Here is a 25,233-nt window from a genome sequence, read left to right as displayed (position 1 = left end):
TCTCACCAGGTTGATTGAGAACAGACACTTGACAATGCTGTGAACACCTCAGATAGGGTCTTAAAAATAGATAAAATCAGCCCCACCTGTTTTCCCTGAGAACTGACAATTTGCCTTGTGGAATGTCTTATTCTACTTGGCTGAGTTGACCGTGTGTCATTTTGTTACAAGGTAAAGTCCAGAAAAACACAATTACATGATTATCAACTTGCCCCCAATTCCAATGCCTTTTATTTTTCTCATTTGCATTATTTTTCTTCTCTTTAAAATATAAACCATCTCCTCTTCAGTTCTAACTTCAGTTAGAATTTCTCTCCAATAATTTCATTTCTTACCATTATTTACTTATTCACAACCACTTTCAAAATCATTTTTCACATTAATACCATGATTTGATGTTTACAAATGATACACTAGTCCATCAAAAGCCAGCACCTCCTCCAAGAAGAGGGATCATCAGAGAAAATACAGAAAGAGTTCTGTTGTATTTTAAAAAATAATTAGAAGCCGGGTATGGTGACACGTGGCTGTAATCCTGGCACTCAGGAAGGCAGAGGCCAATGGATCTCTGTGAGTTCGAGACCAGCCTGGTCTACAAAGTGAGTCCAGGACAGCCAAGGCTACACAAAGAAACCCTGCTTTGAGAAAAAAAAAAATTAGCACTAGTGTAAGACTGGAGTTTTGCCTCAGTTTTGAAACCAAATTCTTAACAGACCCCTAGCACCCAGCGTGAAGCTCTGCTCAGAGTTACCTCTGCGTTGTCACTAAATACATAGCAAACTTAAAGTCAGAGTCTGTTGTTATCTTTGTTTCACAGATGAGGAAACGTACCCAGAAAGGTTAAGGATTATGCTCCAAATCACTTAACATATCCAAAATTGAGCCCTTTGATTTTTTTTTCCCCCATAAAATGTGTCTTTTTCTTTTTTCATCTCGGTTCATAAGAGTCACTTCTGGCTCCTCTCTCCTGTCATGCCTCAAATTCCTTCCATCGGACAGTTGTATCCGCCTTTCCTGTAAGCACACCAACAGTCTGATCGCTCATCACCACCCTCACTGCCACCAGCCATGCCACCATCATTCTGCAGTTGTGTTCTTACAGACTCCTCTTAGCTGGCTTCCTACGTCAAGCCTTGTCCTCTTTGAATAGTGTATTCCAAGCACTGCCACTAGAGTGGTATTTAAAAATGTGAATTATGTCCTGTTACCCCTCGACTCAAAGGCAACCCTTTAGCGCCTTATTTCCAAGAACATCCGCTGCAGCCAACAAGTCTACACCTGACCTTCTACTTGCCACCTCTTCTTCCTTACTTTCTTACATCTTTTCACTACTGCCCCACATCCCATACTCGCTGTCCCCTTTCTGACCCTTGCCATCTGACCCTCATCCTAAACACATTTCCCAGAGAGTCATACACAGTGCTTTTCTTTGGGTCACTCTTACATTTGCTAAACTGTTCACCTCTGCTGAAAAGACATCCTGGGTCACTACACTGTGATACAACTGGGTTTTCTGTTAACTGAAAACCACTTATCCTAGTTTTTGAAAAGTGTGTGTGTGTGTGTGTGTGTGTGTGTGTGTGTACATAAGTTATGCTTTTATTCATCTAGAACTAGTTGGACTTTTCCCCTTCCCTCCCCCCACATTCTATTTTTCCTACGTTGTCTAATTCTATAGTCCCCATACTGTCTGCTAGAGTGATATTTTCCACAAGTGTTAGATAAGAGTTCCAAGGGTAACTTCATTATACATTCTCCAGAGTCTGCTCCTCTGGGCAAGTCACCACACTTCCTCATACCAAGTCAGCCATAGACCCCGCCAATCCTGCTACCTAGTCTCTGCCTCTTCCTTCCTAGCCCTGTGTCTGCCCTCACGGTATGTGCCAACCATAGTCTCTCCTAAACACAGGCAAGGTCTTCAGAAGTCACAGCTGCTGCAGCGTCTCCCTCTTCAGCATCACACCTTTAGCACCAGCACTTTACTGTTAGTTTGGTTCAGCGATCTCCAAGGTCATATACTTTCCAGACATATTAAACCCACACAGTCCTCCGAGCTTCTGGAGACCTTCTTCTACCCAAGGACACCCTGCTTGTCTCCTGACTATTCACAAAAGCCCTGCATTCCTCCTCATCCACGGCTTACTCCTAGTTTCTGACAATGCAGCCTTCTGCCCTAAGTCCAAATCTTCTCTATCTTTTAATTAAATTCCCTTGCTTTCCTTCTGTGCAAAGCCAGGCTTTTTCAACATGGGATGTCTCTTAGCATCCGTTCTTCTTTTAAAGTGAGTGAGTGATTAATTATTATATGCTTCGAATTACCAGAGTTCTTTGGTGCTGTTTGATACGTTAGTATTCTCTACCCAGTCAAGTGGGGGATCACTTAAACAACAACAAAACTCACTGATTTGTATACCATACTGATGCATAAACATATAGAATCCCAGGACCTTTTTTTTCCCTCTCTCTCCCTCTCTCTCTCTCTCTCTCTCTCTCTCTCTCTCTCTCCCTCTCTCTCTCTCTCTCTCTCTTCCTCTCTCTCTCTCTCCCTCTCTCTTCTGTTTTTTTGAGACAAGGGTTCTCTGTGTAGCTTTGACTGTCCTGGACTCACTTTGTAGACCAGGCTGGCCTCAAACTCACAGAAATCCACCTGCCTCAGTCTTTTTTAGTGCTAGGATCACCAAGACCTTTTTTCTAGTAACATAACACATGGAAGTTCAAATAAGCCAATATACCCATTGCATTCTTCAAGAAACAAATATAAATGCCATCTAAGTGGGATAGATGAAGAAAAAGGCCGAACAATAGAAACATAGTGGTTTGGGGGAATGTCAGAATTTTTCAAATATTGTAACATCTGTGGCTTTCTGTTTTTAATTTTTAAAAAAATCTTTATGCATATTGTGTTTTGTATACATTGCCAACATGTATGTTCATTGCCCAGTGTCCACCTGGTGCCAGAAGATGCCAGAAGAGGTGTCAGATCCCTTTGGATTGCAATCACAGGTGACTGTGAGCTACCACGTGGATGCTGAGAATTGAACCTGGGCCCTCTGAAAGAACAGACAGTGATCTCGAGCATCATCTGTGACTTTCTTAATTAATAAAAATAATAACCTAGAACCTGGTGAGATGGCACAGCAATGAAAACACTTGTTGCTCTTGCAGAGCACCCGGTTTCCATTCCCAGCACCCATAAGGAGGCTCACACACATCTGTAGCTAAATTCTGGAAGTCTACTACCCTCTTCTGGCCTCCATGAGCACCAAGAGTGTGTGATACCCAGACATGCAGGCACTCCCACATACCCATAATAAATTATTTTTAAAATCCACTGAGTGGGAAAAACAACTGTATTCCTTTATATTCAACCAGATGTCTATCTGCGGTTCAGCTAATGAACATTCAGAAACACTAGCACATTGCTCACACACACTCTTGTTAATTAAGGCATTCTACCTGTCCTCACCTCAGGTCATCAGTGACCGTCATGATCTACAGCACTGTGGGTGTTTTGCATTCATTGTCTCTTAAATACAATAAGGAGGCTACAGGCCTTAAATATTCATCATTTTTCCATGTCAGGCACCCCAGAACTTTTAAATTTTAATTGTAATTCTTCTCCCTCTGTTTACTTACTTGAAACAAAACAAAACAAAACAAAACAAAGAGAGTCCATGTCTAAACTACCTCCTGTCAATAGATGACACATCAGGAGCTTGAACAGAGCAGGAGTGAAATCAGAAAAACAAAAACTACTTTTCACCAAGGGCTTACAGTCTTCCCACAGTGCACGAAAGTCACCAGTCGTCTCTAGTGCTAGACCATTTAAGGTGGGCTCTCATCCTGCCAATTTATAAAGGAGGAACCACAAGTTCCGAATATTAAGTAACTAGTTACGTAATAGTAAGGAGTTTAAATTTGGACGTGAACTCAATTCTCCTGAGTCTAAAGTTTGCAGTGTCCCTATAACCTTATAGGGATTACAGAAACAATCAGGAAATGGAAACTGCAAACAAATAAGTGGGACATGTGAAAGTGGGAGAGCCACTTTTAGGAACTAAAAAAAAAAAAAATCTAGATTTCATTTTCATATGTTCATATGCGTCTATGAGCATGGGTACAGAAGCAGAGGTTAGAGGTCGGCACTGGTACCCTGTGCTAAGCATTCTCTCTGCCTTATTCCCTTTAGAAGCGGATCTTTCACAGAACCTGGAGCTAGGCTGGTAGCCAGCAGTTCTCAGCGATTCTTAACCCTCTGCCAACTCCAGTGATGGGGGGTTGCACGAGTGTGCAGCTAAGCCTGCTTTTGTTTTATTTTGTTTTTTTCATGAGAGCCGGAGATCGGAACTGAGGTACTCATGTTTGCATAGCAACGGCTCCCCTGAGCCACCTCCCCAGCCCGTCTCTTACCATTATTTTTCCTTTCCATAGCATGTCTTTCTAAACAAATGGTAGAGATGGTCTTGCTTTCCTACCCTCCTCCGGATTCCCTTGATCTGTTCCTTCAAAAGAGACTCAGAACCCACCTCAAGTTTCTTCTATGAAGCTGGGCATTTATCATGTCCCCAAAGAAATATGTGAAGGAGGGGTATTGGCGAGACCTGGAGAGCTCTGAGTGTGAGGCGTGGACTAGTTATCTTCAGGAGCTAGAGTGTTTTGCTTCAGTCACCCTTGCTTTTCTGACTTGCTGCGTGATCTGGGTTGAGATAGCAGCCACTTGAAACTGTAAGTGAATTGAAACTTGCAGTGCTTAAGTAATTACTTAACCGTGGCTCCCTGCCGCTTAGCCTTGGAGAAGTCTGCTGCTAGGACGAGCCTATTTTATTTCAAGTTAACTTTTGATGGTTTCCTTCTTGTGTTTTCTTAGACACTGTGGTAGTTATTAAACATGGCTTTGCTTGGCGAGGGAAAATGGGCTTCTGTTAGATTCCCATGCATTCAGGCAAGGACAGCTGGTCAGGAGGAGAGCGGTCTACCTTCGGAGTCCTACTTTCCCACAGTTTCTACAGTCCTTATTTGTCTTTCTTCTGTTGCTCACATAAACAAAGTCTGCATCACATCCTCAGCTGACATTTTTATGTAATCAGGATAGTTCATTAAAGTATTTTCCATGCTGAACACAGCACACACTTCCTATTGAGGAACAGCCAGAACATATCATCTCACATGATCAAAAGGTGCAAAGCAGCTTATATCACACGTGGTCAGCTGACCAGCAACTATAGATCACTCACTTGTTCAGTGGGCATGCCTAACGTTTACTTTTCTTTTTAAGAGCAGCATATATGGTCCTAAGGATTATATGTAACATTCTATAAAACTTTTGACTTTGAGACATAAATCACAACCACTGTAGACAACTATTTTGTCACACTTATTTCAGTAAGTACAACAGAGGTTTAAGGTGGTCCTTTATCTCAATAATATATTTTGGTGCCACCAAGATAGGTCACAGACAGCAAATATTAGAGCTGGCCCAAGACTGAGAAAGCTGTTTCAATAGCATTCTCACTCTCCTCAGCCCGCACACATGTCAGCATAATACGGTAAACAACAGTTACCCTAAGTCTACTTGAGACCATCTCCAAAGAGACACTCACCCGTCACCAGATAATCCACCTCAAAAGTCAGTGGCAGCCTGGCAGTGGTGCACACCTTTAATCCCAGCAGGGCAGGTGGATCTCTCAGTTTGAGGCCAGCCAGTCTACAGAGTGAGTTTCAACACAGCCAGGGTTACACAGAAAAACCCTGCCTAAAAAAAAAAAAAAAAAAAGGATAGGTAGACAGACAGACTATGATAGATAGATAGATAGATAGATAGATAGATAGATAGATAGATAGACAGACATGACAGATGGACAGACAGATAGATAAATAGACAAATGATGGACAGACAGGCAGACAGATAGACAGACAGACAGACAGATAGATAAACAGATATCAGTGACAAGCCATCATTCTTACAGAAAATCATGTCAAGTAATCTAACGTGTATTCCATACTTTTGAGCCAACTAGTTTAATAAGACTTGAGCAAGTTAATAACTTCAATACTAGTCATGTTCTTCTTAGAGATAGGGTTAAATTATTTCTAAAACTTCTTCATGCCCAAATATGCTATGTGCTCAGGTATTTGTTCATCACTGGGCACCATTGCAGCAGAATCACGGAGGCTGTGTACTCCCAGGCCATACCACATGGGATGATGAGCAATGAGATGGACAGAAGACAATAATCCCCAACAGATATTGAGTATTTCTTATATGCTAATTCTAATGCCAAGTGTTACAAAGAGGACCATGGGTGATGGCCATACACTGAGCATCCTAAAGAAGCTGTCCAAATTGGACTTTCTGTGATATTAAAATAAAACAAAGTGTGGGTGGGGCTAATATGGAGGTGGACCTGGCAAGAGTTAGGAGACAGAATGCGCTTGAGTGTGGTCAAAATACATAGTATGAAATTTTCAAAGTATTAATACAATTACTGTATTTTTAAAAACTCAAATAGAATAAAGAAACTGTCTTGATGTTGTCTGGAAAGTAATCATAACAGAGGTGGGGATAGGGGCCAAGTGGATAAATTAATCAAATGTAAAGTTAGTTCCAGAAAAGGAGAGGCATCATTAATCTTAGTGAAGGGCATATAGTCAGTAAAAATAAAGGCAAGGTCAAGTCAGCACACCAGGAGTCCACTTACTCTGTTGAAGTGGAATGTTGTTGTTTTCAAGCGCTAGCATCTGTTCATATACTTGCCCCTCATTCCCCCATCCATTCATATGTCCAGAAGTGTTTTCTGGGTACTTATCAAATCACCACACACAAACCAGGACACAAAGATGGACAAGACTCATTTCTGTCTTGGAAGTGATCTCATCATTTCTTGGGCTCCTTCAAAACCACAGGCTGCAGAAAGCTTTCACATGGTTATCAATGACTCTTACATGTGCAATGAAATATAGGCCTTACCACTACCACTATTGCTATTAGCGAAAATGAAACTCTGATTTACTTTAGGTATGTTTCCCATTATCATACAGTAAGTGAAGGAGTAAGAATTTGAATGCACGTCATCTTTGTCCAGCGTTTATACCCTCAACCATCACCATTGTGTTTGTTCAGTGTTGTCAACTGACTTCTAAATATTTTTAAGTAATAAATTCATGATGCATGCCAGTACCTGGAACTACTAAAAGTGAAAGACAACATTCTTTTTTTTTTTTTTTTTAGTAAGTCAGAAATTTATATCTTTTCCCCTAATCCCAGATTAATTTTTGGCCTTGGGCATTTCTACTTTTATTAAGTTTGTAGTTTCTCTTTATATTTGACAACTGGGAACAGAAATAGATTAGGAGATAGCTAAGGAAATTCTGTTCATACATAACATAATTTAAAAACATGTAAATAATCAACTGAATCCCAGTAACATAACTTCAATCACTAAATAACTGGGGGAAACATACAAGGAATCAATTACACATTCAGTTATTTATAATAAGAAACACTGGAAAGAGAGACATTTCCTGTTGTCCACCCTTCCATCTATGGGACAGACATTCCAAGATTACGAACGGATGACTAAAACTATGGGTAATACCAAGCCCTCTATACAAGCAATAGTTTGTTTGGAAACCCAGATAACAAGTATAAGTGACTACAGCATAAACATGGTGGATATGGTAGACTCTGGGCGTGTTGCTCATCCAAGGAGGGCAAGAAAAACATAGTGTAAGAGGTTATCACGCCACTCAGAATGGCACACAATGTAACCCATTGAAACTGCTCATCATATGGCTTCCTCCCAATGGCATTTTTGGACCACAGTTGATCCTAGGTATAACCGAAACCACAAAAGTAAGGAGCATTTTGTAGAATTTTTCCCATCTTTACTCTACCAGATCTTTTCTTGTTCTTGAACTCTCTAAAGAACATGAGTGTGTCTGAGAATGGGTCTGAGAATGGAAGTCTGCTCTGGAAAAGGTAGAGTCATCTGCCTTGTGTCCACATATCAACTAAGGCCGATGTCTAGTTACTTCTCGTGGCTGCATTCACAGTTTTCTTTCTTAATGCTCGTGGTTCTTTATGTGAGAATGGAGGAAGGTTTCCATATCACTCAGGGCAAAAGGTTCCACCTGGGATCCCCAAACTGATTTGAATATCTGGGAGATTACTCACATCTTTGAGCTGCTTTGTTTTCAAGATTTTTTCTTTAAAAAGAGGCTTTTGCAAATTAAAGGAGAGACAACATTCACCCAAACATTAGCTGGTTTCTACAGTTAACATCTGGGCTGCATCCTGACGTCAGAGCTGCCGTGATGAGTTCCAGATGTTGTAACTTAGCAATGTTTTTGTTACTCCTAAGCATTTACTGCCTTTATTGTTCTCGGACTCTAACTGACTAATATATGAAGGCTATTGGGGAAGAAAAGGAGAAGTGAAATTGGCCTACAACACTGACCCGAGTAACAGCCTTCTCCTTCTCCTAAGGACATGAATAAGCCACGGCAGGGTGTGCAGTCTATGGGAAGCCAGGCTCTGGGAACAGCTCACTGGAGGACATTTCCTTTTAGTTGCTCTTTAGAGTTAAGACATGAAAAGATTGGCTAGGTCTTTTCGAACATAATGATTATGGTTGCTTTTCTTTTCTGGTCTGAATTTTGTTTTATGCATACATATTTCATATACATACAGAGAGGGGGAAATGGGGGGGGTGGCTAAAGGACAAGGAGGAAGAGGAGGAGGAGGAACACCACTCACACAAGAACAACTATTCTGGAGTGGACCCTGTCACAATGAACACCCAAAGAGCCTGGAAAGTTTATTGTCACTCTATGGCATCAGTGCAGGAAGCCAAGCAAACTTCCAAGAACATTTTTCCCCCTGAAAAACCCATTTTGGATCTCAGTTCATTAATTTTTCTGAAGTGGTTTAACTGGCTCCATCTTTTGTGCTAATGAATCCCATACAACTTCCAAATACTTTCCTGCTCCCTTCTGTTTGCATCTGCACTGCTCTGACTGCCTAGCAGGATCTGACTCATGTTCTGTTCTATTGTACCTTTGGTGGCCTAGACTGGAGAATGGCTTCCATTTCCTTCCATCCATTAGATGAACTTGTTGTGAACCTTGTCTACATCCACTAATAATGTATTTTAAGATATCCATAAAACTTTGGCGATGTGCACACATGACGTCTGCATGGGTGGAACACCTCTCTGGCTTAGTTTCTTGGTTCAATGGAATGTTTTTTAAAAATAAGCCTTGGAGCCACTTTGTATAAATTTGAATATAGATGAGGATATTCCTCTTGCCCCACAGGCATCACCATTATTACTGTTTGCTCAAAGACACTAAGAGGGCAAGAGAAAGGAGTAGAGAGATGGCTTAGCCTTTAGGATCACCTGCCAGAGGACATGAGTTCAGTTCCCAGCATCTGCTTCACTTAGTGACTCCAGCATCAATGCCTTCTGGCTTCCATGGACACCTGAATACATATATTATGCACACAGAGAGAAATACATAAAATAAAACTACATCTTAAAAAAAAGTAAAGTGTAAATATGACAGGTCCATGAAGCATCACAAACTGCTCACTTTTCTAAGTGGTAAAGTTTTAAGTGTTTTTAAGTATGCAAGAAAGATCTCTATTGATTTTAGTTGCTGTGTGTGTGTCCATGTGCATGCTTTTATGTATGCACCTGTGCTATGGAACACACATGTGGAAGTCACAAGACAGCTTACAAGAGTCAGTTCTCCCCTTCTACCATGCATGTTCCAGGAGTCAAAGTCAAACATCAGGCTGGCGGCAAACACCTCCATCTACTAAGCCATCTCCCCAGCCCCAGCATACCCTTTCTATCCATTACAAAGCTCCTTAATTATTTCAACATTTTCCTACTGGGAAGGATTTCATGACCTCTAAACAGGCTCTTGTACTTTCTGTCTCGAGCATTAGTTCTCCTCTTTCGTAAACAAAAGACACCTGCTCTGAGCAAGCCAGGACAGTGTAGGATTCCTTCCTCCTATTCTAAGCCACAGTCTAATGTTGCAGTACGTATGTTGGGTGCTTCTGTAGTTGTGCACTTCTGTACACATATAGGGTATCTTTTCTTATATGTTCAAGAATCTCAAAGCCTTTCCTTTTCTACAGTATAAATTATTGTTTTGTGCTTAATTTAATCTAATCTTGTGCAACTTATATTTATCTGTCCTTAGCTGTCAAATAAGCCTACTGAAATAATTCTAAGGCTCTATCTCTTCATAGAGTCTCTCCTTTTCTCAGTTTTTTTATGCCCATAGACTTTGTAAACAAGTATTTTTTTTTTATTTTATGTGTATCCTTAGTCATCAGAGAAATGTAAATCAAAAACGACTCTGAGATTCCATCTTACACACATCAGAATGGCTAAGATCAAAAACTCAAGTCACAACAGATGCTAGTGGGGATGTGGAAAAAGAGGAACACTCCTTCATTGCTGGTGGGAATGCAAACTTGTACAACCACTTTGGAAATATATCTGGCACTTTCTCAGAAAACTGGGAATAGGGCTTCCTCAAGATCCAGCTATTCCACTCCTTGGAATATACCCAGAAAATGCTGCTCCACTATGCTCAACCATGTTCATAGCAGCCTTATTCATAATAACCAGAATCTGAAAACAGCCTAGATGTCTCTCAGTTGAAGAATGGATAAAGAAACTGTGGTACATCTGTACTATGGAATACTACTCAGTTTTAAAAAAACAAGGAAATCCTGAAATTTGCAGGCAAATGGATGGAATTAGAAAATGATCATCCTGAGTGAGTTAACCCAGACCCAGAAAGATACACATGGTATATACTCACTTATAGTTGGACACTAGTCCAACAGGGATGTCCCTTGAAAGTCTTCACATAGCAGGAGATTGGGATAGATACTGGGACATCCTATTGGGACTCCAGGTGAGAGAGGTAAGGGAAAATGGGGGAAATAGAAGGGTCCAAAGGGTCCCAGAAACCTATAAGAAGACCATCAAGGCTGGCAGATCTGGATCCAGGGGCATCTGCTCAAACTACTGTACCAACTAAGGACAATGCATGCAGTAAACCTAGAACCCCTATCCAGATCTAGCCAATGGACAGCACATTGTCCACAGTTGTATGGAGAGCAGGGACTGACTCTGCCATAAACTCTGGTGCCACTTCCCCTTGGTGGGGAGACCTGATGGCACTCAGAGGAAGAGTAAGCAGGCTACCAGGATAAGACCTGATAGGCTGTGATCATATAGTGGGCAAAGAGATCCCCTTCTGTCACAGACCTAGGGGAGGGGAATAGGATGAAGGAGGGAGGGAAGGGGGAATGGGAAGATAGGAGTGAGGGGATAACAATTGAGATGTAATCTGAATAAGTTACTTTTAAAATTTTATGTGTAAGGGTGTTTTACCTGCATGTGTGTCTGTGCACCATGTATGTGTAGTGTCAGGGCACACCAAGATAGTGTCAGACCCTTGGAACTAGAGAGCTACAGACAATTATTAGCCTTCATGTTAGCTGAGAATAGAACCCTGGTCCTCTGGAAAGGCAGTCAGTGCTGTTAACCACTGAGCCATCTCTCGAGCCCCAACCCTTGGAGACTTTTAATAAATCATTCTGTTAACTTCATCCAAATACTTAGGACAAGATCAATAGCAAAATAAGATATTTCTCTCCAGGTCCATATGCACATTCATTCAGCAGTCAGCCCTCATAAAGGTCAGATGCTCACCCCAAATATATTTCTATTCGACATCCTGGACCCTTGACTGGTATAAAATAACATCAACAGAAGGCATGCTATTCCCCTGATATGTTAATAGTAGTTAAGCAACTCCATGAAAGGGAAGATATGTATTAGTTACCTTTTTGCCTACCATCATAAAATACCTGGAAAAGCAATGTAAGAAAGGAAAGAGGGGGCGGTTAAGAGCACTGTCTGCTGGTCTAGAAGCCCTGAGTTCAATTCCCAACTGCCACATAGTGGCTCACAACCATCTATACCTTCTAATCCTCTCTTCTGGCATGCAAGCGTACATGCAGATAGAGCACTCATATACTTAAATAAGTGAAGTATATTTTAAAAAAGAAAAAAGAAAGGAAAGGAGTCAGGGAGGGAGAGAGGAAGGGAAACACTGGAGAGAACACCCAGGAAATGCTATGGGAGAAGACGGAGAAAAGGCAACAGTCATGAGGCCTCACCAGAAATCAACTTGAACGTGGACATCTGTCACTTGTTCTGTTGCTTGTTCTACTCAGCCCAGCAATACAACAAACTTTTGCAGAACTCTATTTATTCACTATAAATTCCTACCCATTAATTTGTTCTTGTTATTAATATACCCCTGTTTGTATGAAATTAGGAGAACAATAGAAGGATCCCATGGATGGTATGGATTGATAAATTTACTCTAGATAAGAAAAATGGGCCATCTAATCCTGTGTCCATAGTCCAGAAGTCTAGTCACTGAAAGAGAATACGTGAGCTGGAGAAATGCTGTGTTGAAGAGCTGGCTTCACTCAGAAGAAGTCTGTGAACTACGACCAACTATCTGGGATGTTTGGAGAAACTAGGGAAAGCAAAAAGGAGCAATCTTGTCCTGCAAGGGAGCAGAAATATTTTGGGACCAAAGTGACCAAACTATACTAAATCAGAACAGAGGCAGTATGAATGGAGCAGAGGCATTGGACGGAACTTTTCAGGGAAAGCTTTAAGAAACACGTATCGATCTTCTCCTACAGTTCAAGGCCATTGTGGCACAAGAAGGAAACTGGCATAGTCCATAAGCTGAAGGGCCTCCTCAGCTATCCTCAAATGAAGAGACTGCAATGGAGAATGGGTAGAGTGTCCACGGCAAAGGGAGAGACGCCCCCACCCCGGCCTGAAGGGTCATTGGCAAATATATTTTAGGAAGATTGGGAAGACGAGAAGTTGCCAACTATTTGAAGGGAGAGGTGGCCTCAGTGGGTTCCTGTCATTTGAAGATGTGTGCCTGCAAAGAAAAAAGAATGCTAATGAGGAATTGTCTGGGATGGCAGAGGAGTAGTCTGCTATTGGATAAGCTTTGGAGCACGTTTTGGCTTCCGATTCATAGTTGTTATTTTTATTTAGGGTGTCTTTAATCAGCATGGGACAGACTTACACACGTGTGTGTGAACTGAAGAGAAGTTAAAGTAGAAGGCAAATAAGGAAGAGAAGAATAGCAAAGAATGAGCTTGCACCTCTGAAAGGGGGAGAAGAAAATTGCTAAGACGCTAATTGCCAGATGGGCTGAAAAACAGAAGTGGCGGAGACTCATGCCTAGGTTCCTGTCCCCTCTCTCAGAGACTTACCAAATACAGCCGGGACTTTTGTGGCAGTAGATAACATGACAAAGGGGTAGCTAGGAAGCCAGGAGTATCAGTCAGCTCTGCATGACTGTGTCAGATACTTGAAGTAAATCAGCTTAAACTGGGGTTAACGGTTTGGGAGGTGTCGGTCCATGCTCTGGTGGTTTGCTGTTTGAGCTGGAATGCGGCTGCAGGGCAGGAGAGCAGTAGGCAATAAAGGAGGCTGCTCCCCTGGTGGCAGCTCAGAAGCAGAGAAAGAAGTGTGCTCCCAATAGGCTTACACTCCCAATGACCCAACTTCCTCCCACTAAGCCCCACCTCACATAGGTTCCACCCCATCTCGGTACTACTGCAGGCTGGCCACCAATCCTTTTAGACATAGGCCTTTGCGGGACATTGATACAAACAGCAGCCTAAGAATAGCACAACTAAGCCGGGCATGATGGCGCACGCCTTTAATCCCAGCACTCGGGAGGCAGAGGCAGGCGGATCACTGTGAGTTTGAGGCCAGCCTGGTCTACAAAGTGAGTCCAGGATGGCCAAGGCTACACAGAGAGACCCTGTCTCGAAAAAAAAAAAAAAAAAAAAAAAAAAAAAAGAATAGCACAACTGACAGCCTCAGCAGTCTCAGTACCGAGGTGACAATAGAGTTGTTTGTTTTCTTTTTTCAGACATACTTTTATTACCTATTGTATTATTTAAACTCACAAAGCTTGAATGTTTTTTCAAAGCTCCAACTGTCTATGATTAGCACTGAACATCTGTTGAGGATACTTTTACTCCATTTAAAGAACTTTCCAAATAACCTTTGCTCCCTGTCTTATCAGAAAAGAGCCTTTGATATTCTTTTTTATTTATTTAAGTAATTTATTCATATTACATCTTATTTTACATTCCCTCACTTGTATCCTCCCATTCTCCCTCCCTCCCTCTTTCATCCTATTCCCCTCCCCTAGGTCTGTGGCAGAAGGTGACCCTGTCCACCACTGTAAGATCACACCCTATGATACTTACCTGGCAGAGACATCATGATCACAAAGGTGGTTTTCCCAGGGTGAGGCTTACCCATTGCACTCAGGGTGTGCTGATCCCTGCGATTTCCCCAAATGGGGGAAACTCGACTGAAAAAAAAAAAATATCACAGCCTATCAGATCTCTTCCTGATAGTCTGCTTACTCTTCCTCTGAGTGTCACCTAGTCTCCCCACCAGGGGGAAGTGGTCTAATAGGGGGCACCAGAGTTCATGTCCAAGTCAGTCCCTGATCTTCACATAATTGTGCAGAATGTGCTATCCATTGGCTAGATCTGGATAGGGGTTCTAGGTTTACTGCATGCAAATAGAGTTCGTTAAAAAAAAATGAGTCTGAATTTGGTGTGCATGGGGAAGTTTAGAGGAATCATTGAAACATAGCGGAGTCTGAGAGTGAGTAAAAAGCCCCACCAAAGACAGAAAGCTTGAGTCTGAAAGGCTGTGGGGTTTTCTCTTGGAAGAATGGGCCTTTGAGGGGACCAAAAAGGAAGGTGGATTACAGATTCAATTGAATGTGGACATTTTCCTGGTTGAAGGTAAGATAAGACAAGCATGCAATGGAATTGAGAATCCATGTCAGATTTAAGGAGTGCATTATCGAGAGCTCAGATGTAAAGGGAGAGACATGGAGATGCCAAAATGAGAATGAGTCATTGAAGATGAAGATTTCTGAATGAAGCCCTCTAGAGGACAGGCGGTCCACAACATAGTCTAGTGATGGCCCTGGATTACAGCGCATGGAAGATGCCTACAGCATGGCCTCCTCTAGTAGGGCTGCCATAGTTAAGGGAAGGGAAAGTCCATGGATGTAGAGCTAGAGTCTTTAATTAATAAAAACAAGTGCATGATTAGAGTGATGAAGCATCCCTGGCCTCCATTTTCAAAGCCACCATTAAAAAACAGTTGCTCAGGGAGCTGGCGGCAAAATGGCCCAACAGTTAAGGGCACACACTGCTCTTTCAAAGGGCCTGAGTTTGAGTCCTAGCACCAGTGTGGGGCAGCTCACAACTATGTATATCTCCATCTTCAGGGAATCCGACACCCTCTTTTGGCATTCACAGGCATTGTGCTCATATGCACAAATGTATAGTTATACACATATACCTGTATTAAAACACAAGGACCCCAACAGGTGCAGAAGCTGATACATATGTCGAGGGATACCATGATATGGGAAATAAGACCAAGAGAGAGTGAAAGCCTGGAAATGGGAAGGAAGAAGTGCTGGACCACACTGTGTAGGAGGCAATTCATCTGCCTACTGAAATGACGTGTGCAGTTACACATGCATGACCATGAGTAAGCCGGCCCCTGTTTTCTAGGATCCTCGGTTCCCAATGATTTGCACTTTGCTTTGTAACCAGCAGTTACAGAAAGGAGGTGTACCCTCTCCAGCTACTGTAGAACTACAGCTGAGCACTTAGATGTTCTGTGCTACTTGTAAATAACGTCCCACCAAAGTAAATGAAGATGAGAACATGCTGCTGAGCTTTGAGCAGTTCCAGGTACTTCTACAGCATTAGCTATGAATTAGTAAATCATGACATAATAGTGTTTGAAATTATCCACACACCATTGCAAGCCTTACGTTCAGGATGTATAACCTGAAAGATAAACCAGGTCTTTTCTTTGGACTTGTATGATGCAAATTTCTAACACATCTTCAAATCTACGCAGTTGTGCCCTGCTAAGACAGTCTGGGTGTTGTGCCTATGAGAAACACTAGCATGTGGAAGTTGAGAGCATGGCTCTTTTAGGATCAGAATCCCTGCTCTGTCACAGCATGGCTAACAATGGGCAAGTTATTTAACCTCTGTGTGCCCTGCCGACCTCATCTATGAGATAGAGATGACATGAGTAATCTACCTCCAAAGGTGGTTGTGAGGGTTAAATGGGTCACTAGAAGCAAAGCACTGACATCATCAAAGTTCTAAATACCTATTAATTACTATAATTGCATATGGCACACCTCTCTTTGAAAGCTATTGTATCTCCTGTAGTTGAAATCATAAGGCAAGCTATTGGCTCGACCAGCTTTGCAAACTGTAATCCTGTCCTGGTAACGACAGTGCCAAATTGCACAAGCAGATAGCAATGTTTGGCAGTGTCTGAATCTTTTCGCTGTTAATGGACCAACTGGAGCTGACTTTCGTCTGGCATCCCACCAAGTAATGAATTCTTGCCATCATTTCAGCAGTATGTTTGCCTTTTATCTCTTATGTTTTCAGGGGTCATGCATTAGAAACGTCCACAGGCAACAATTTTTGTGGAGTAGCAGGTGAACCTCTGCAATGTGGTCGAGGGCGCAGCCTATCTGCGTGGTATGCTTGTTAACAGGGGAGGCTGTTTCAGCCTGTATTTAAGAGAGACACTCAGTCTGACTTTCACTCATCACCGTTTTGCAACCCAGGGTCACTTCTAGGTGGGGCTATGTACTGACAACAAAACAGGAATGAACAGTATTTATGATCTACACAATGGATGCATGGGCCTTAGGACACCACCTTATTCACTCCACAAATATTATAAATATGTCCAAGGCACCGTGTTTCATCGTGGGGACACAGCCCTATTCTCTAGCCTATCTCTCCCAATATTTAAACAGGGACTCAGATAAATGTGATAAAGAAATGAGGCACTGGTATGTAAGTGGGTGTTGGGTGATGGAATGTAGTTATGCAAAGCGAAGGGGGAGCACCTGACTTGCTATACCTTAGTGCTTTGTGGGTCTCTTTATTTTGGACATGGTTGGAAACCAGACTGGTCCTGCTGTTTAGGAGCTCTTTGCTCAACAAGATTTCTAGATACGAAACTCAGCAGAGGGGAGAAATGTGGGCCAGAAGATAATCCAGAACATGGTTGGTTACATTCACACAGGTGCTGAGAAACACGGATGACCAAGACATAACAGGATTAGAAAGGAAACGTGTTGTTCTTAATCAATGTGCAGGGAACATAGCTTGGAGTCAGACAAAAACAAGAAAAGGAGGTTTCAAGTGGAAACAAAAGCACTGGCTGCTCTGTGATGCTTGGTATGGTGGAAGGTAGGGAGTAGCATACAAATGTGGAGAGGGAGGAACATGAGAAGTCTTGAGTGTCAAGCTAATAGGCAGGAACCTTAGTTGTAGGCAGTGGAGAGACACTCGTTACCTCATGTGTCTTGTAAGTAAAGGAGAAGCCCACTTTGCTACTGAGCTGCTACCCTGGATAGTGTTGTGTGATACCATCCCTAACATCTGTTCCTCCCAGACATGGAACTGACTACAGATCAAGGTACGTATACTATAGAAGCCCAACTTAGTGAGTTAATGAGTTATATCAGAGTTATTTAGAGGAATATGGGTGAAGGGTTGCTTACAGGAGCAGAAAAGACTCAAAGACGCTGTATCATCAAAAAGCCACCCTAGCATCATCAACAGCTCATGAAAGCTAAAACCCTGATGCTCAGCCTACAATATCCAGGCAGCTGAAAAGGTTGGAAAATGTTTCTTTCAAGTATCTCAGCTGGTCTAAAAGTCTTACAGACAGCCAGGCTGGTCTGAGATAGTCTCTTAAAAGTTCTTATTAGTCATAGGGGCTCTAGTGAATCTGGTCAGTTTCGGAGACATCCTAAACCTTTTGAGTTGTTTATTTCCTGGGATTCAGAGTCTCCTTGCATGATAGACTATTTGAGCATTCTCCAGCATACTTTGTTTCTTAAGGCACTTTCCTTGGAGATGAAGGTTTTATCTGAGAGGAAATTGCTATACAACATATGCTTAGGAGAATGGTGTTTCCTCAGATCAGAGATTTCAGAAAGAGAACAGGTAAGAAAGGAGATAGATAATGTACAGAACTTGCACAGGATCAGGGAAGATGTGTATAAAGTAAAGGCAAGACCAAAGACACCACCGACTTGGGAGTCCTCAGCAAGTAGAAGCAAATGGGAATAAAATAAAAGAACAGAGGAAGAAAAAAACAGCACTTTGTTTTGCCATTAAAAAAATTCAGATGTGGCCAGTGACTTGAAGATGTTCATACCTCATGATCTTAATTTTCCTAATGATAAAGAAGACAAAGTTATTGATTGAAGGGAAGGAAAGTGCAAATTAATAAGAATTGTCTGGATAAACAACAAAGAGAAATGACACTTTAGTACAAATCAATGAAAAAAAAAAGGAGGGGGAAGCAGTTTTTTCTGTTACTATGCAAAGCATCATTGTTTCTGGTAATTATCAATTAGTACTCTGAAATTCTAACCCAAGGCCTCCTTCACTGAACGTGTGACACCATTGCTTTTTTAAAGCTTGGTAGAGTCAAGGTCTCTGTGATAATTAGCTTTAATGGACAATTTGACACAATCTAGAATCATCTAGGAAGAGAACCTCACTGGAGAAATTGTCTACATCAGATTGGCCTGTGGGGATGGCTGTGAGGGATGTTCTTAATTGAGCTGATTAAGCTAGGAAGCCTCGCCCTGAATGTGGGTGGCAGCGTTTCACGCGCATGGTCGGGGACTGAATGGAAAAGAGAGCTAGCTGAACAGAAGCATATGCACACTCCTTGTTTTATACCACACTGCAGAGATGAAGTGAGCAGCTTCCCCAGGCTTATGCTGCTGTGAATTCCCTGCTGTGCTGGACTGGACCTAAGGGCTGAAAGCTGAAATAAAATCTTCTGACTACCTTGCAGAACGGCTTCTGCCGGGGCATTTTGTCACAACAGGAGTGGAACTAAAACAGTCTGTGTGATCTCAAGAACCCCCAACGATGGGTTTCTCTTTCCTTCTAATGCTTGAATTCAGTATCAAGTATTTTACTGAGGACTTTTACCTCTATGTCCAATTGGGTGTCAGTCTGTATCGCTTCTTTTCTGTTGTACCTTAGTTTTAGAGTCAAATAATTTGAGAAATATTACTGTTAGATCTTCTTTGAAAGTGTGGTATAATTCTACTCCAAATCCTTCTAGACCGGAACTTATTTTGGTGATGAGACTTTTAATTACTGATTCAACCTCATTGTTTGGTATAGGTCTGTTTACATTATTTATTTCTTCTTGGTTTAATTTTGGTAAACCATATGTACCTTGAAATCCATCCATTTCTTTTGGATTTTCCAGTTTAGTGGAATATCAGGTTTTAAGGTACATCCTCATGATTTCCTGGATTTTGTTGGTATCTCTCAATGTTCATCTTTTCATCTTTAATTTTATTTATTTGGATCTATTCTTTCTTTTGGTTAGTCTAGCAAAGTGTTTATGAATGTTGTTTGTCTTTTTAAAGTACAAACACTTTTTTCCCAGTTTTTCTTTGTACTGTCTTGTCTTTTTTCCATTCCTATTGCACTCCAGTCCTCATGTTCTCATCATCTCTAAGCAAGAGAGTTGCTAGCCATCTCTAAACTTCAGTCTTCACAAACAGAAATACACCTAAAAACCTAAAACAGTAGTAGTCATAACACATATTGTTCTTTGTTTTCTCTTAATACTGAATATTTATTTTTAAAAAAACATTTCCACCATGTGTCAAGTGTAGTTTGCAACACTCAAAAGACCGCAGGCTGGTATGCAAACCTTCATTGCTCTACTTAGGAAGTCAGGGTATCACACAGTGGGAAATACATCTTTCCAAGAGGGGCTGAGAGGAACTGACTGTGTTTGGAAACTAAATGAACAAGATGGACAACCTTGTCACATGTCGTGTTTAGCTTCCTCAATAGATGTTAAGGATAGAATTGCTATTACATTAGAGTGCACACATTTTTTTTTAATTGTAAAAGAGTTAAAAGAGTTGAAAACTACCATTATAATCCCAGTCCGTGGATACTCCCAGCTCCCTTCAATGGCTTCACTCAGGACAGCGAGCCAAATGGACAGTTCTGCAAAGGCTACTTCTTTTAATGAAGCATGGAAAAATGACCAAAAGGCAAACAGCTGAAAGAGAAAAGGAAAGGCACCAAGGGTCTGGATATCCCAAAAGGACTAATTAGCCCTTGAAAGATTGTGAGGGTCCTGTTAATGTCCCTTACTTCCTAACAGCACAGTGGGGCTGCCACACAACCAGGGGAGGTCCCCCACACAGGAGAATGAAAGACTCAGCTCTTAACCTTTGTCTCTGTTGAAAGCAGTCTCTGTTTTCCTCTGTTTCTTAGCCCTTTAGATGACCTGAGAGCTGGGAGAAAGGTTTTCTTTATGTCTTTCTTGGCTACATGAATAGAATTTTTACCAAAGTATTAATTTTGAAGGTATCTTTCTTTTTGTCCATCTACAATCTTTCTTTTTTTTGTCATCTAGTTTTATCTAGAATATTAAACACCTAAATAAAGAGAAGAGATAACTAAAATGAAAAGACAGAAAAGATGAAGCAAAGAAATACATTCCAAATCACACTAGAGCTTTTAGCATAGAAAGATGTGCATGCTTGTGTAAGCTCTGTCTCTCTCTCTCTCTCTCTCTCTCTCTCTCTCTCTCTCTCTCTCTCTCTCTCTCTCTGTGTGTGTGTGTGTGTGTGTGTGTGTGTCTGTCTGTCTGTCTGTCTCTCTCTCTCTCTCTCTCTCTCTCTCTCTCTCTCTCTCTCTCTCTCTCTCTCTCTCTCTCTCTCTCTCTCTCTCTCTCTCTCTCTCTCTCTCTCTCTCTCTCTCTTTTTCTCTTTCTCCATGGCAAACATTTCTTACCTGGGATGAGTTCTAAGCATCTGCTTTTTTTATAGGTATAGCCAAGTTCAAATTCTGCTTACAGGGATCATTGCAAGTCTACCATTTGACTTCCTGAAACCTTTCCTGAGGTATAGCTTTTCTCAACTAGGATTTGAACCCACGTGAGAACATAACCTTGGGTGTAAGATGGCTTTGGGTAGTTAGCCTGGACTGTTGGTCCCCTTTCTCTCTCGCTGTGTTTTTCTCTCACCTGTACCAATTCCTGTTTGAATCTTCTCTGTGACCTTCCATGTCTTCTATTTCTCCACCTCCTGAATCTGGTGAGAAGAAATAGCCCGATACTATCCCAACACATTTTATAGTTTAATACTTGACATACTGAGCTATGGCCAACCTCCTCCACACAAGATCAAACCAGCCAAAGTTCTAGAGCAAATGAGGTAGATGGTCTCTAGGCCATGCCCCTTATGGAGGAGCAATAATTGGCAGTGAATAGTTGCTGGAGGCAGGAGGATGATTTTTTTTTTGAGGATGTAGCCACTGGTAGGTTTCCTGTGCTTCAGTGAATGGCCTCACACACATGCGTATATAGACAGCATTACCTGGACTTAGTGAATACCCCTACTCCCTGCAGAACAAAGACATGAAGATAGACAAGACTCATCTAGGGAGTGTGTTGGGGGTGGATAGGGACAGTTGGAGGGGAAGAAAGGGGATATATTAATTACTTTTTGTTGCTATGATAAAATACCATGTTCAAGGCAACTTATTTTGGCTCACGGTTCCAGCAGGGAAGGTCCATGACAGTGAGGGTGACGTCCATGATAGCAGAAGGTAGCCAGGCTAGGAAGCTGAAAGGTCAGTCATCGTCTACACACAAGAAGCAGGGAGGCTGAACTGCAAGTCGGAGCCAAACCTACAACTCTCAGAGCCTACCTCCAGCAATGTACTTCCTCCAAAAGGCCACACGCCCTAAAGAGTCCATAGCCTGACCAAACAGCGCCACCTACTGGGGACCAAGTGTTCAAATACTTGAACCTATGGGGGATATTGTTCATCCAGACAGCTACAGGGGGTAGATGTGAACATGTCCCATTGTCTAAATAAGGAGGAAAGCCATGTGATACCAACTGATGCCTTCAACAGACAGCACATGGTGTGCACAGGTCCATACCCACATACACCAAGGAATGAAAAGTGAAAGGTAATGTTTTATGTTCAATCTTCAAGGTACCCACCCTTTCTTCACCCCTGAGTCTTGCTTCAGCCTTGTCATCATCATTCTTCCAACTGGTCTGTGATTTAGAGGGAACTCTAACAAGAAGGAAGCAAGCCCTTGCCAGAAAACCGCTGAGAACTACTCAGAATGCCGCCAGCACCTCTCACAGAGGGGAAGACTTCCATAGGAGGTTGACGTTCGTTCCGTTGGAATTTCCATAAAGGGCTATAATGAAAGGAGTCCTCCTACTGGCGTTCCCAGGTGTCTACTGCACATCGGAAGATTAAGGATATTTATGTTTAGGGAGCACTGCAGCCACTTAGATGCCTCTCTGGGCAGCTAAGGATGAAGGGCTGTGCTGCTGTTTATCTCTGGCACCAGGACAAGCATGACAGAAATGCAAACGCTTTGGCTTTCCTCCTGGGCTCTGCTTTCTCTCTTAATTGACTCCAAGTCACCTTGTCCGTTGTTCTGATGTTTGAGAAATGTGTCCCTCTCCGGGTCACAGTTTTGAAAGTGTCAACATTTTTTTTTTGTTTCGTTTTGTTTTTCTTTTTTAAAAAAAAAAAAAAAAAATCTACATTTCTAATACTTCAACTCCTTGTATCATTTGAAGCTAGCTAGAGAACATGACATGGCCTGAGACTACATACGGGGATTGTTGCTCTCTTAAGGTTTCTGCCCACGTGTGTGTGTGTGTGTGTGTGTGTGTGTGTGTGTGTGTCTGTCTGTCTGTCTGGAATGATTAGATATCTGTGTTGGTGTGGTTAGTTTTCTAGAGCACCATGGTATACTGTTGCCCTGGATCCTCTATTCATCCCTTGTATGTAGTAGCGCAGTGAAGTGTTCTGCTTCCCGGCTACAGTACTAACGCCTGTCCCTATGCCTTTGTTTGCCATTATGTGCCTGTGCTCCAATGGAGAGGATGGAATGACAGATTTGAGTCTTGTCTTTCTTCACCTATGTCACCATACCTAATACAGCGCAACACTCTCCCCCTCCTTTACTGACCCTGGGATTTTCATGACTCCTCACACATTATAGAGCTGGTGCTATCTTTGTGTCTTCAGCGATAAAGCACCTGCATTCTAGTTTGTTCACCTCACACTTCTCTGGCCAACCAGTACTTTGCATTGTGTCATTAAGTCTTCTTTCCTGAAAGGTTTTCCTTCTATGTGCACCCAACAATGACTTCTGCAGTTATTGCTTCAGAATAAACAGAAGATACCGCCCATTACTCTCCCTTCTTTACAGACTGGAGAGAAAAAAAACCTACCAACTCAGGTAGATACGCTTAAAGCTCTCTTACCCAATACATTTTTATATGCAGCAAGAAAGAAGAAAAACCAAGTAATTGTGTACTCAAAATGTGGCTTCCAAATCCAGCTCTGTTGCCTAATTTGTTTTGATCTTTTAACTAAACCATGTGCCCTAAAGCCAAAGGTGGGAATTCTTTATACCTGTACCCCATAGAAACTGGCAGAGCGCAGCGCTCACAGTGGGCTCAGCCAGTGTGGGCTTGGATTCTGGCTGTTCCAAGGTAAATCCACACCCTCCTGGAAGCACACTTCAATGCATACATGCATCATTTAAGAGGAATGATTTTATAAGAGCTTCCAGGAAATTAGACTGTTCATCCCTGCTCGCTATGCAACCTAGGGCACATTGGACAGGATCTACCCTGCCTGTGGGCTCCCAGCCATAAGATATTTGGGAGCTGACATCCAGCCTATCCACAGATCTCCAACCCCCAGTCAGGGAGCTAATACGCGCTTCCGAGGGAACAGCTTTGATTAATTTGTTCAATGTTCTGCTATCTTGTAGGATGGGTGCTGCTACAAAAAAAAAAAAAAAAAAAAAAAGTGGAGGGTGGAGAATGTTCTTCTGATTCACGGGAAGATTCCATATGGCTTTGCAGGAGCCCAGAAATAAGATCTGACTAGTAAGCATGGACAAGAGTAGTTAATTGAGCTGATACATAGCAGGCTTTATACTAGGTAAGCCTATGCAGAGATGTTAAGGTTTACCTTAAGGTAACAAAATTCTAGTCTATCAGCATACGTGTGTGTGTGTGTGTGTGTGTGTGTGTGTGTGTGTGTGTGTGTATGTGTGTGTGTGTGTGTGTGTTGACACATGAAGGGAAACACACAACGAATTTTAGTTGGTGTATATGTGAGTCAGGACAGAGATGGTTAAAGCATCCGTCTACCAATAATTATGATTATTTACTCCAAAGATGTCAACATGGTGCTTCTGTCTCTTTCTTCTTTCCTTCTGTCCTCCTCTCATTCCTTCCTTCCCCTCTCCTTCGATTCTGTTTCCTCTTCCTCCTTTCTTCTCTTCCTCCATTCTTATTTGGGTTTTTTCCCACATATGTATTACATTAGTGCTATTTAAAAACAGCTGGGTACAGCCCAGAACGCAAAACAAGACGTCTTGTGCTCTGCTCCAGAGATACTGTAATTATTTCTCCACAAGGCACTCAGAAAGTCCGGCAGTGGGAAAGCCTTTGGTCTCCTGCCTCCTCCCCTTCAGCACTGGGCACGCATGGTCTTTCCCACACATTGCTGGTCCTGAGGAAGAAAGAAGAAGAAAACTGAAATGATATGAGGACTTCTATATAAAATAGATTTATATAATCATTAAAGATCGGCGGTACAAAGGGACCTAAAGCTCCCTGAGCCATCGACCTCTTCTCTTTCAAAGAGAATATTTAAACCTGGAAATCTGCAGTGGTTCCCAGTTTGTTTCTTGGCTTAGAGAGGCTAAGTTATTTTTAGAACCCGTTCTGTCCCTTTTAGTCCCAGACTCCAGGAGCCAGGAACAACCAGCTATAACTTTGTTCATCTTGCATACAGAGGATCACCCAGCATGTGGGTAAATATGATCTCATGGTGTTGACCTCAAGTTGTACTTTGTCACTAAATTCATGGTACAAGTTAGAATCTTTACTCATTGGGTCCTTTCTCTCACAGAGTCCCAGTTTATACGGTTGGATCATTTCCAGCTCATG

At 42.0% G+C, this 25,233-nt stretch overlaps 1 protein-coding gene and 1 pseudogene across 1 annotated transcript in view; both read left to right on the top strand.

Moving 5' to 3' along the window:
* Dlc1 (DLC1 Rho GTPase activating protein) overlaps positions 1-25,233 on the top strand; it is a 164,713-nt gene that overhangs the window by 16,055 nt on the left and 123,425 nt on the right. The gene's annotated exons all lie outside the window — the stretch shown is intronic.
* Positions 14,346-14,470, top strand: LOC127210357 (uncharacterized; annotated as a pseudogene).

Source organism: Acomys russatus, chromosome 27, assembly GCF_903995435.1.
Source record: "Acomys russatus chromosome 27, mAcoRus1.1, whole genome shotgun sequence".
In the NCBI taxonomy this organism is placed as follows: Eukaryota; Metazoa; Chordata; class Mammalia; order Rodentia; family Muridae; genus Acomys; species Acomys russatus.
Note: the sequence above shows the minus strand (reverse complement) of the source record. Positions and strands in the feature narration are given on the sequence as shown.